Source organism: Notolepis coatsorum (assembly GCF_963971535.1).
Source record: "Notolepis coatsorum genome assembly, chromosome: 6".
NCBI lineage: Eukaryota > Metazoa > Chordata > Actinopteri > Aulopiformes > Paralepididae > Notolepis > Notolepis coatsorum.
In genome coordinates, this window is record NC_140170.1 from 22,750,140 (window position 1) to 22,763,394 (window position 13,255).

Here is a 13,255-nt window from a genome sequence, read left to right on the forward strand (position 1 = left end):
GCCTCAATAAATCAGAGAGAGCGGATGAAAAAGAAAAAAACAAGTAAAAGGAAGAGAACATTAACTTAGATCAGGGAGGGGCAACTGGCGGCCCGCGGCCCCAGGCCAATAAAAAAAAAAAATAAAAAAAAAATTATAATTATAATTTTTTTTTTTTTTTTTTTTTGTATTCGACTAAGAAGAGTTGGCAGTCGACTATGGCTCCTTTCGATCGATTAGTCGACTATTTGACTAATAGGGGTCAGCCCTAGTGTGGACATATTCAACGCTGTTGAAAGTGCCGCAGCAATATGGGGGTTTTGATAAACTGTTGGCTGTTGTTACAGATGGAGCACCGGCAATGAAAGGAAAACGCACAGGATTCGCCGGGCTTCTAAGGCAGAGTGGCGTTGAGTGTCCAATGCTGCACTGCATTATACATCAGGTAAGTTTGCTAACATAATTTCCATCTATTGTGGGTCACTAATAATGACCAATGCGAGTCGAGTGTAGTCAAATTATATGCGAGAGTCATTAAATCGTTTTTTTTTTTTTGTATCTGATATAGGAGGCTCTCTGTGCCAAGAAGCTTGACTACAGCTATGTTATGGATTTGGTTACCAAGGTTACCAATCTAATTTGTGGAGGCAACAGGTCACTAAACCATAGAAAGTTTGTCTCCTTTTTGGAAGAGATGGACACTGATTATGGCGACTTGCAGCTACACACAGAAATCCGATGGCTGAGCCGTGGGAAGTGCTTGGAGAGGTTTTTTGCGCTGCGTAAAGAAATCCCCACATTCTTGGATGAGCAACTGACGAGCGACACAAGCGCATACTGCACTAAACTCAGAGATACAGCGTTTCTCTGTGACATGGCCTTCCTCACGGATATCACTTCGCACCTTAAACTGCAGCTTGAACTGTGCGAGCTACAGTCAGATCCTTTTTTTCAAGCAAAGAGAAATGAGAGGGGAATTTCGTTTTGGAAACTGCTACCTGAGCCCCGCTTCCCACTCCTCAGGGACTTTGCTCTCTCTATGGCCAGTATGTTTGGGAGCACATAATTATGTGAGAGCAATTTCTCAAACATGAAGCACATCAAGTCAAAGGAGAGAAACAGGCTGTCAGATGAAACATTATTTCATCTGATGCAGATCGCATGCACAAACATTGAAGTTGACATTCCTGCTATTGTGCGCCAACAAGAGAGACCACAAGTGTCTCATTAAAGACAGGGGGGGAGGAGATGATGAAGAGGTGTAGAGAGGGGACCATTATTATTATTATTATTATTATTATTATTATTATTATTATTATTATTATTATTATTATTATTATTATTATTATTATTATTATTATTATTATTATTATTATTATTATTATTATTATTATTATTATTATTATTATTATTATTATTATTATTATTATTATTATTATTATTATTATTATTATTATTATTATTATTATTATTATTATTATTATTATTATTATTATTATTATTATAACCATTATTGACCCACTGTGGGGCGAGGGTGAATGTCATGCCAGTTTGATAAAGGGTCAATGGGAGGCATGTAGTATTGCACTTTACTTTACTTGCACTTTACTTGTTTACTTTTGTAGTGTTCAGATAACACTATAACACAAACAAGCATTCCTGCTGCATTTCACTACAACAGTAAATCAAAAGTGCAATAATAAATTATTTTGTTAAATGTATAAACTTTTATCCTGCTACTAAACAAAACATTCCTGAGTGCTTCATATCCATAACATGCATTTCAGTGTTATAATGTTTTGTTTAGTAGCAGGATAAAAGTTTATACATTTAACAAAATCATTTATTATTGCACTTTTGATTTACTGATTTAGGAATGCTGCTTTGTGTTTGTTGAGCAGTGGGCTTTAAGTTCATACATTTATTTTATTAGAAGGCTTAATTAGAATTGATCATTTTTGTATATATTTGGGGTTACACAGCAATACTTTTAAATTCAGCTGTTTATAAATTCATAAAGTTGAAATTGCATTACTAAATGCATTTGAAATGGAATAAAAACAAAGTTACAACAAATTATAATTGTTTATATACCTTATTTATCACATCTGTGACTATTATGGGCTATTTGAGTGATGGGGTACTACTGGCGGGACTGCCGATAAACAATGCGGCCCCCCAGATTGATTGTGGAAATTTTGTGGCCCTCACCATATACAAAGTTGCCCACCCCTGACTTAGATCTTAAAAGAGCATTGCTATGCTTAAACATCTAAAGTATAAATTGGAGAAGTAGTGGAATTATTTCCCATTAATAAAAAACAGTTTTTAAATACGTATATGCAGCATTTCCCCTGACCGGGGTGGGCGATGATCGTTGTGTAGAGTGATATTTCTGCCGGCCGACTATGATGGCTCTGTGGTTCTGCATCTAGATAGCTGTTGATTATTCCCCCGAGGGGCTTCTGGTAGAGTGAATGACCACGTATTGCTGATATTCCAGAATGTTCCATATATCAAAGAATGCTTCGATGTTCTAGATTATTCCAATATGTCATTTTTACATTGTTTGAATGTTCCAGTATGTTCTGGAGTGTTCCAATCTTGAATCCAATATGTCCGCAATAATATAAACACGTCGGGGAAAGCATTCAAAAACTCTGAGCACGTAGGTCTCTCTGTCCCAAATCCTCGGTTATTAAAGATTGTACTATATGGTGACCTTGCATAACTGAGATTAAAAGGCCATTTATACACTATTCTGCGTGTTGTGCAGACAAGAATTTGGCTGCATCTTCAGGCGAGTTGAGGAGAACCCTTGCTCCTTGTTTATCGACAATGCGAAGTATTGCAGGGTATATTAGTAGGGGTCTGTATTTCTCCAGGTATAGTTGAGACATCACCGTCTTGATCTCTGTTCCCAAGATTTTCTGTAATTCTGTGGCAAACTCTTCAGGGTTTGCACATCTCACTGATTCGTCCAGACCGACAATACGAATATTCAGCTTGCGTTTTTGATATTCCATCTCGAATATTTTGGCTTTCTGTTCTTCATTGATTCGCTTAAGCTCCAACGTTATTTCGCTGAGCTCCGTCTTGATTTCTTTGTAGTTCCCCTTCATCTCAGCAGTTAGGTTAACATTGTTAACCTCTACTTCATTGTAGATGCGAGTGAAATTGTTTTCGTGGGCTTCCATTACTTTTTCCAGAGCCTCGGTGCGTTTAATCTGTGCGTCGGCGTCCGCTCTCAGCGCATCAATTTTGCCTTCAATAGATTCTTTAATATCATCTACTTTTTGAGTTATTATGCTAGTTATTGTCTTCCCCATTTCCTCCATTTTCCGGATGATATGTTCGGTGTCTGCGGAGGTGTTTGATGGGGATGAACTTGAAGCGGCCACTGTCGAGTCTATATTTTCTGCTGTCAGCCGTACGAATCCTGATTCCTGCGGCGGGACCTCTACGACTGTTTTTGGACTCGTAGTGCCTTTCTTTGGTTTCATCTCGATTCTTTTGGTCAATATAGTTAGTTGATAGTCTCAGTTGATATATGCGTCAAGTTTTAAACGCATTAATGGTTTATAAATATGTTTTTAAAACGAAAAAAAAAATAACGGGTGAGCAGCTGTGTCACATGCGACCTACTCCATTCTAACGCTAAACCGGAAGCCAAGAATAATATTTTTAAGTTTGATACACTTACCTGATTATATTGCCTGATATATTGTTAACACACGTGGTTAATGTTTACAAAGAATGGCTTACAGAGTAATGCATAATATATGTTTTACTTGCAGTCTGTTGTTAATAGCTTATCAAGTTTTCTTTAAAAGAAGGGGATGTAATATTCATGCCTTGAAGATGTCATTTTAGGACAGGCGCGCTGGGCCACCTCTCTGTTAGTTCCCCACACACGGGGCACTAAAGAAGTCACGCGTCCTGATCATTATTTATCTTAAGCATAAATACAACAAAGGGTACATTCGGTTCATGTCGACCTCTCCGTTTAGTTACAGTAACATCTGCTGACCGCACATATGATCTGTTGGGCGTTTCTGCCACTTTTCCACCAGACTGGGCCTCGACCAGAGGTAAGTTAGCTGGAACAGCTACCAAGCTAAGCTGCTATGCTAATGCTACTACTGAGTTAGTGAGAAGATGTGACGTTAGGTGAGAAACTGGTGCGACTCTGTGTAGAGAGAGACATGTGCGTTTATTCAGCTTGTTACTAATAATGACCGAACATCTCAACTGTTGTGCGTTTCAGCCACTGTGTCACTTTACTTGAGAGGCTATGCTGCTGAAATGCTTCTAGGATGAGGTTGGATGGAGGAGATAGCAGCAAACCGGTCTCTCCACACAGAGGAGACAACATTCTATCCTCTGGACAGGACAGGAGATTCCTTTAGTGATCTACTTGGGGAGATTCAGTCTCATAGCAGCAGGGGGTACAGGGATGGTCAGGGTAATAGGAGAGCAATAAATATAAGAAATAAACAAATGTAATCTGAATATACCATTTTTATAAATAAACTATACACAGAGTTGCATATTTCATTTCAAACCTTTATTTATACTCGTGAAAGCACTGAGGTTACCCTCATTTACAGTGATGACGAGTTAACAAAGGACACAAATATCATAACAGTTATTAATTACAATGAATTACAATTACTACAATGATGGATTAAAAACAATTACATGATTCAGTACACAGGTCAAGTGCAATGCCTTTAAACTCCATGAATGACGGGAATGCTCCGAGCTTTAGAGTCTGTTGTAGGGTATTCCATGTGTATGGAGCATCGTAGGAGAAGGCAGACTTTCCAAGCTCAGACCGAACTCGAGGCACCCTAAGCACAAGCCCATCATTCGAACGACTTTGGTAGGTGACAGCACTCCAGGCCAACAAAGATGTAATTTACATTTACATTTACATTTAGTCATTTAACTGAACGCTTTTATCCAAAGCGACTTACAAGTTCTGTACGACAGGTCATCAGGAAGGGTACAACTCTTATCAGCTGAGTAACTATATTCATCAAAGTGTTGCGTGTTACAGTGTAGGTTAGTTTATTAGGTGCATGACAGTAAGGTTAGTTACGGATAGATTTTTTTATTTTATTTTTTTTATTCAGATAATGGTTGAAGAAGTGCGTCTTTAGTCGACGGCGAAAGATTGGACAGGTTTCGATACTCTTATCGGTTCTTTTAGATTATTATTATTTAAAAAAAAATATATACATTTATTATTTGAACGGCTTAAGGCTATATCTGTACTTGATGTTTATTTGCTGTGTTGCATATTTGAAATAAACTTCAATCAAATCAAATCAAACCCCCTCTCTTAAAAACAAAAACCTGTGTTTAACCTAACCATCTATAAAACATTATGCTAAAACTGTGAAACAAATGTCCTCCCCTAAAGAAAGAAATACATAGCAAACATGACTCAGTTATCCAATAGTGCTGCTGCTTTTTATTTTGTTAAAATATTTTAGTTAATAAGACTAAAAGACTACAATATGACTACAACGATTTCATAACGGCTTCCTGTCCTCTCATTTCCATTTCCGGTTTAACGTTACATTTTCAACAACAGATTGCTGCTAATTAAACACTTCATGGAAACGGAGTAATGTTAACGTTATGTCGAGTTCATTACGTGTAGTGTAGTATGAACTCGACATAACGTTAACATTACTCCGTGTCCACTGTTGCTGCCACCGTTGTGTCGCAGATGGATGGTACACTCTGTTAGCTCCGTAGCTAATCCGCTCCTAGACTACCGTTAACATTACTCCGTGTCCACTGTTGCTGCCACCGTTGTGTCACAGATGGATGGTACACTCTGTTAGCTCCGTATCTAATCTGCTCCTAGACTACCGATAGCAGTACCGATAACGTCGGAGCTTATCAATACCCGTTTAGAACCTGGTTTCGGGGGGCATCCCATAACTCTGTATGATAGCATGTACAACAGTGCTGGATATATCCATTTATATTTACTGCATATATATAGGGTCATCCCTGGTCAAGAGAGATGTCCATGATTTTTTCTTCTACTGACTTAACACATTGCCCGCCGGGGGTTATGCCCATCTAATGCCCCTCTCTGCCAGCGCTGTAAGCCTATGGAGATGTTTACCTTCTTTGCAGGGCTATAACTTTTTAAATTGTATTGCTATATTGACATTACTATGGCCCATTCAACATCGATTATCTATCGTTCAGGATGTGGGAACGTTATACTTTTTCATTCATACATTCATACAAAAATACCTTCTAGAATATAAGTATGTTTTTATCGTTTTCTGCAGTAATTCCTAGAACGTGAGTTATAGGCCTAAACGCATATATATATAGATTATCGATTGGCGTTTCTTCCCTATACACGCTATATTAAAAAATTCAAATGTATATGATCGGTATACGTTATGCTTCATCATGCGTGAAGGAAAGGTCGTTTATAATTCCCCGATCATCAGTAAATGCTTTATGTAGGTTGGGTGATATATTGATCAGATCGGTTTGCTCACAAGGAAACTCACAATCGGGTTGAAAATAATGCTATATTCCTCTTACCGTGGGACAATCAGACTGGCGGTGAAATATCCCAAGTACACGACGGCGATCGCCTAGGTCCATTTCCGGTTTGTATGTTGCAATAAACGCCGAAATCATATCGATTATTAAGTTTAGAAAGCGATCCATTATGTACTGTCTGTCGGGAGTCCCGCAACTATATGTGACGGCCGGATGGTTTTCATCTACGCACATCGGCCACATCCTGTAGGTGAGTGTAACTCGCCCGACCATCCACCAGGCAGCGGTATCGAGACGTCGTTGCTGTCACCTATATGGTCCAGCTGCAGCGTCGCGGGTGTATATATGTATTATGAATGCCATGGCGAAAAATATTGATTTAATATTGATCTCAATAATGCTGTACAGCGAGGTCTGGCGCTCAACGCATGGCGGCCAATAACGCTGGAAAGCGTTTCCGGCGCTGGATGTGTTAAGTATGATTTTTATGAACAATCTGCAGTGTAAGGTTCACATAATTAAAACAAAATTATCAACAATCCATCAGGATAAGTGGAAGGTGGAGATTTGTAAAAAACCTAAACTTAGAAAATATGTTGTAATAAAAAATTAGTATTTTACTGAACCTTATGTAATGTTAAACTTAGAGAAAGAGAAGACGGAGGTCTCTGTGTGCCCAGTTGAGGTCTGGAACCCTGCCATTTCCTGTGGAAGTGGGTAGATTCCAAGGTAAACCTGAGGAGGAGCGGTTGTGTGTTCTATGTGATCTGGGAGTGGTGGAGGATGAATATTATTTTGTTTTTTATTGCCCTTTGTACACCGCTTTGAGGAGGGCTTTATTTGAGAAAATTCAAATTGTAAATCCGGATTTGTTTTTTGGCAGTCTGTATGTTGAGTTATTTTTTTGTGGAAGACATCTTCAGTTTTGCAGGATTTTTGGAGAAAGCATGGCACTTGAGACAAAACACACTATATCCTATATAATTGTATTTGAATTCCTCTTGTTTCTTTGTTTATATACATTGCGTACAGCTTGTGTTATATTAAGTTTTATTGTATTTTCTTGTATTTTCTTGTTCTTGTGGCCATCTTGGTCTATATGTAATTTGACAAGTAATTGGTCAAGTATATCATTATATACTTATTGTTATGTGTCTTGTAAGCCCATACGGGCTGGGCATACACCTGTATGTAAGACACGAAAATAAAAAACATCAAATCAAAATATATATATCCATATCTGTCTGAATATACCTGCATATAATGCTTCCATATACAAGAGCACCCTTAACAATTAAGAACAAATAACAGGGTTGCAGATATTTCATTTCAACCTTTATTTAAAAATTGTAAGCTTCTGAGGTTTCCCTCATTTACAGAAACGACGATTGTACAAATGTAAACGGTATATAGTGGAAAGCAATATTCACAGAAAATGAAACACAAAAGAGTAATACAAATAATAGTAAAAATAATGTTCTAAAATAATTTAAAAAAATCTGCTAAAACAGTTACAGGTAACACAACGGTCTGCAATCATATGTTTAAACACACTAAGAGAAGGGAGAACCACCAAATTCAGAGAGAGATGGAGGACTTTCCAAGAGTTAAGAGTCATCAAAAGAAAAAGCTGTGAGAATGGGTTTTAAGCAGAGCCCAATCGCTGAACACAGGAGAGGAGAATGGAGCGTTTCAGGTTGTTTTAATGGTATTCCCAGGTAGGCAAGAATTACATCCAGAAATGTACAACAGATATGAATTGGGGATAAAGGGACCAGGTGCACTCCAGTGCTACTGCAGACGGAAGACATGGGTCCGTGTTGAGAGAGGGAGCAGGAACTCCTTGGTAGGCTCCAGGGGGTCCAGACAGGGACACGCTGGCACGGAGGTCCTGGGCACAAGAGAGGAAAGTTAGAACAGGGAATAATCACACAGGGATGCCTAGCAGGTCTTCGGACTGAGGCGTCGTACCTAGGTAATGATACTAACACCACGACGACTTCTGGTCAGCGTCGTCCGGTTGAAGTAGGGTCTTCATCATCAGGGGATGGGATACAGCTGTGAGGAGTGAGGTGCCTGACAGCGTGTGAATCAGGGGATGAGGTGCAGCTGGGTTGAGTGACGGGAGGTGAAGGGGTGCTGTTGACCATATAAGGGCGTGAGCAGGGAACAAAATAAGTACCCGCCAACCGCCAATGGCGGGCAGATTTAAGGTTTGGCGACTAACAATGAGAGGTCTGCCCGCCACCTGGCGTGTAGTTCATATCGATACTCTTATTTTGAAAATCCTGTGCGGGTCTCATTTCCGCCCCAAGCGCAGCTCCAGTCATAATATCTATGGCTCCGTCAGCTAGCAACGCTCGGTTCATGTGATACTCTTATTTTGAAAAAACCCGTGGCAACTCGACGAGTCATATCCGCCCAGTCCGTGCTGTCTGCTCGCATTAAAGCCGAGCGGGGCTACACAGCAGTGCCCCTATTTTGCGAGCCGAAATAAGTCTGTGGTTTTTTTCTTTCTTTCTCACAACGGGTCAAATGCATCTAACATGCGTTGCATCATCGCCATTCCTTTATGCCCACATCGCCCGAAATGAACGTTACGTTAGTGTAAGCTAACAAGCTAATCCCGATCAGAGGCAGAGCCATAGTGAACAGCAGACAGTGTGGACTAAGGAAATGGAAATGGGGGGGGGGGGGGGGGGGCACTCTCCCTTTTCCCTGTGTATGCGTGCGTTTGGAAAGACGATGAAGTCACTAGTCAGAACTCAGGACAGGAATATATTATAGTAAACTGAGGATTACTGAGGATGGACAGATAATGTTGATATTCAAATATAAAAAAGTTTCGAGAGGAGTGGAAGTTTGAAGACAGACTAGACTACAATATGATGCGGGGTGGTGAGTTTGTGTGTGTGTCTCGACCCCACTTCTATGTTTCAATAAATTATTTGCATTTAAAACTATTAACACTGACTCATTCCTTCAGTCCACAAAAAATTATGCTAATATTCCTTATGTTGTTTATGATTAATTGAAAATAGCATATAAGAGTATTGTATAGTAATAATAACACATGGCGATATACTAAAAAGCTATTTATAATTTTTGGCTGGTAAAAAATCTGCCTGGCTGGTCGTTTTTAAAATCTACCAGCCAAATGGCTCGTAAGTCAAAAAGTTAATTTTGTTCCCTGGGCCTGAGGCTTCCGTGGTGGATGGAAGGGAGGATGAAGAGGAGTGCGTGGTGAATGTGGATGGAAGGGAGGATGAAGAGGAGTGCGTGGTGAATGTGGATGGAAGGGAGGATGAAGAGGACTGCGTGGTGAATGTGAGGGGAGAAGGAGGAGGGGTGAAGTACGCTCTCGCTGTGATTATGACAGGACCCCCCCCTCTACGGGCGCCTCCTGGCGGCCCAGGCTTGTCAGGGTTGGCCCGATGGAAATCCCGGACGAGGTCTGGGTCCAGGATCATCTGGCGGGAGATCCAGCTGCGCTCCTCTGGGCCGTAGCCCTCCCAGTCGACCAGGTACTGGTAGCCGCGGCGCCGCACGCCCAGCAACTCCCGGACTATGTAGGCCGGGTGGTTGTCGATGACCAGCGGAGGAGGAGGCTCCGGAGCAGGGGGAGACAGGGGACTGGAGACCACCGGCTTCAGCTGGGAGACATGGAAGGAGGGGTGAATCCGCATATGGGAGGGGAGCTGGAGTCTGACGACAGAGGGGTTGATGAGAGACAGGATCTTGTAGGGACCAACGAAACGGGGGGTTAGTTTACGGGAAACAGACTTGAGCGGCAGGTCCCGAGACGAGAGCCATACCATCTGACCTGGTTGATAGTTGGGAGCCGGGGTCCGGTGGCGGTCGGCGAAGCGACAGTTCTGGTCCGTGGAACGGAGAAGCGCGGCCCTTGTGTCCTCCCAAATCCTCCTGCAGCGGCGAAGGTGGTCCTGTACCAATGGAACAGCGATCTCCTCCTCCTGGGCAGGGAACAGCGGGGGTTGGTAGCCCAAATAAGACTCAAAGGGGGACTGACCTGTGGCCGCCGAAGACAGAGAATTGTGGTCGTATTCGATCCACGGCAGGAAAGTGCTCCAGCCAGAGGGATCCCAGGCTGTCACGCAGAGGAGGGCGGATCCCAGGTCCTGGTTGGCCCGCTCCGACTGGCCGTTGGTCTGTGGGTGGTACCCGGAGGAGAGACTGACGTGGCCCCCAGGGCCCGACAGAAGGCCCTCCAGACCTGGGAGATGAATTGAGGGCCCCTGTCGGAGACGATGTCCACCGGGATCCTGTGGAGGCGAAAGATGTGGAGCACCATCAGATCCGCGGTCTCTGCAGCTGAGGGGAGTTTGGGGAGAGCAACAAAGTGCACAGCCTTCGAGAAACGGTCAACAATAGTGAGGATGGCTGTGTTACCGTGTGAGGGAGGAAGGCCGGTGACGAAGTCCAGGGCGAGGTGCGACCAGGGCCGACCGGGAACAGGGAGCGGACGGAGGGGCCCGGCGGGTGGTCGGTGGGAAGCCTTTCCACGAGCATAGACGGTGCATGCCAGGACGAAGACACGGGTGTCCTCCCTCATGGAGACCCACCAGAAGTGCCGTTTCAGCAGGGACAGGGTACGGTCGATCCCAGGGTGGCAGGCGAACCGGGAAGCGTGAACCCACTGGAGCACCTGGGAGTGGACAAGGTCGGGGACAAAAAGCCGGTTAAGTGGACCGTTACCTGGGTCCGGCTGGGCATGCTGAGCCTCCCTGACGATGGACTGGATCTCCCAGGTGGCGGCGGCCACCAAGCAGGAGGTGGAGAGGATGGTGTCGGGGTGTGCGGGACCCTCTTCGGGGACAAACTGCCTGGAGAGAGCGTCCGGCTTGGTGTTCTTGGAACCAGGCCTGTAGGTAAGGGTGAAGTTAAACCTGGCGAAGAACAGCGCCCAGCGGGCCTGGCAGGAGCTCAGGCGCTTGGCCGTCTGGACGTAGGCGAGGTTCTTATGATCCGTCCAAACCAGGAAGGGGACCTCTGAGCCTTCCAGCCAGTGCCTCCATTCCTCCAGAGCTAGTTTGACTGCCAGGAGCTCCAGGTTTCCAATGTCATAGTTGACCTTGGCTGGGGTCAGGCGGCGCGAGAAGAAGGCGCAGGGGTGCAGTTTTCTGGTCGAGGACGGAGCATTGGGAAAGGACCGCCCCCACTCCGGTACAGGAGGCGTCCACCTCCACCACGAACTGGCGGGATGCGTCCGGCCGGACGAGGATGGGTGTGGTGGTGAAGCGCCGGTGCAGCTCGGCGAAGGCGGAGTCCACTGTGTCAGACCAGACGAAGGGCACGGAAGGCGAGGTGAGTTGGGTGAGGGGTGTAGTGACCCGGCTGTAGTCCCTGATGAAGCGCCGGTAGAAGTTGGCAAACCCCAGGAAGCGTTGGAGCTGCTTGACATAGGTGGGACGGGGCCGCCTTAATCTGTTCGGGTCTGAATGTCATGCAAATAAACAAAAACGGAGCGGTTGAGTACATCGCAGAGAACGTCATTGACGAGGGCCTGAAAGACAGCAGGGGCGTTGGTCAGCCCAAAGGACATTACCTTGTACTCGAAGTGGCTGAGCGGGGTCTTAAAGGCTGTCTTCCATTCGTCTCCTTCCCGGATGCGGACAAGGTAATAGGCATTCCTGAGGTCCAGCTTGGTGAAGATGGTGGCACCTTGCAGGGGCTCAAAAGCAGAGTCAATTAAAGGCAGGGGGTACTTGTTCTTGACTGTGATGTTGTTGAGACCCCGGTAGTCGATACAGGGGCGAAGGGAACGATCCTTCTTGGAGACAAAGAAGATCCCTGCGAGGAGAGGAGGAGGGAGTGATAATGCCTGAGGCCAAGGACTTGTGGACGTACTTCTCCATCGACTCCCTCTCTTCGCGTGAGAGGTTGAACAGGCGACTAGCGGGGAGCGGTGCCCCTGGGAGTAGATCAATAGCACAGTCATATTGGCGATGAGGAGGCAGGGAGAGAGCCTGTTGTTTGCTAAATACAGCCTTCAAATCATGGTAGACAGGAGGAATAGCAGACAGGTCAATGGGTTTGTTGGGAATGTGGGAACCAGCAACCCCTAGTGGCGACCGAGCTGATTGTAGGCAGGCTACGTGACAGTGCGCGCTCCAGCTGGTCACCAAGCCAGTAGGCCAGTTTATGACGGGGTTGTGTAATTTGAGCCACGGCATGCCAAGGACAATGGGATTGTGGGGAAAGTTGGTGACATGAAAACGAATTCTCTCGCTATGGTTTCCGGATAACCGGAGGCGGAGGGGTACGGTGTGGCGAGTTATTCGCATGAGCCGCTTCCCGTTTAACCCGCGAGCGTCACAGGGTATTGGCAGGACGTCAGTAGCGATGTGGTAGTGGGAGACAACCCCACCGTCGATGAGGTTCTCGTCGGCACCTGAGTCGACCAGGGCGGACAGCGGGAGTGATTGACCATTGAGATACAGCGTGGCGCTGAATTGCATGTTCGGACCGGAGCTGGGAGCGATATCAAGGCTCGAACAGATGCCCAGCGTCACTGCCGAGCTCCGTCGTTTGGGCGAATCGAACATGAGGCAACGGAGTAACCGAGTTGGCCGCAGTATAAACATGCCCCCGTAGCGAGCCTGTGACGGCGTTCGTTGCGGGGAAGGCTTGAGCGGTCTAGGTCCATGGGCTCGGGGGAACTACTTTCGGCACGGATGGCGCAGGGAGAACGAATTGAGCAGGGCACAGG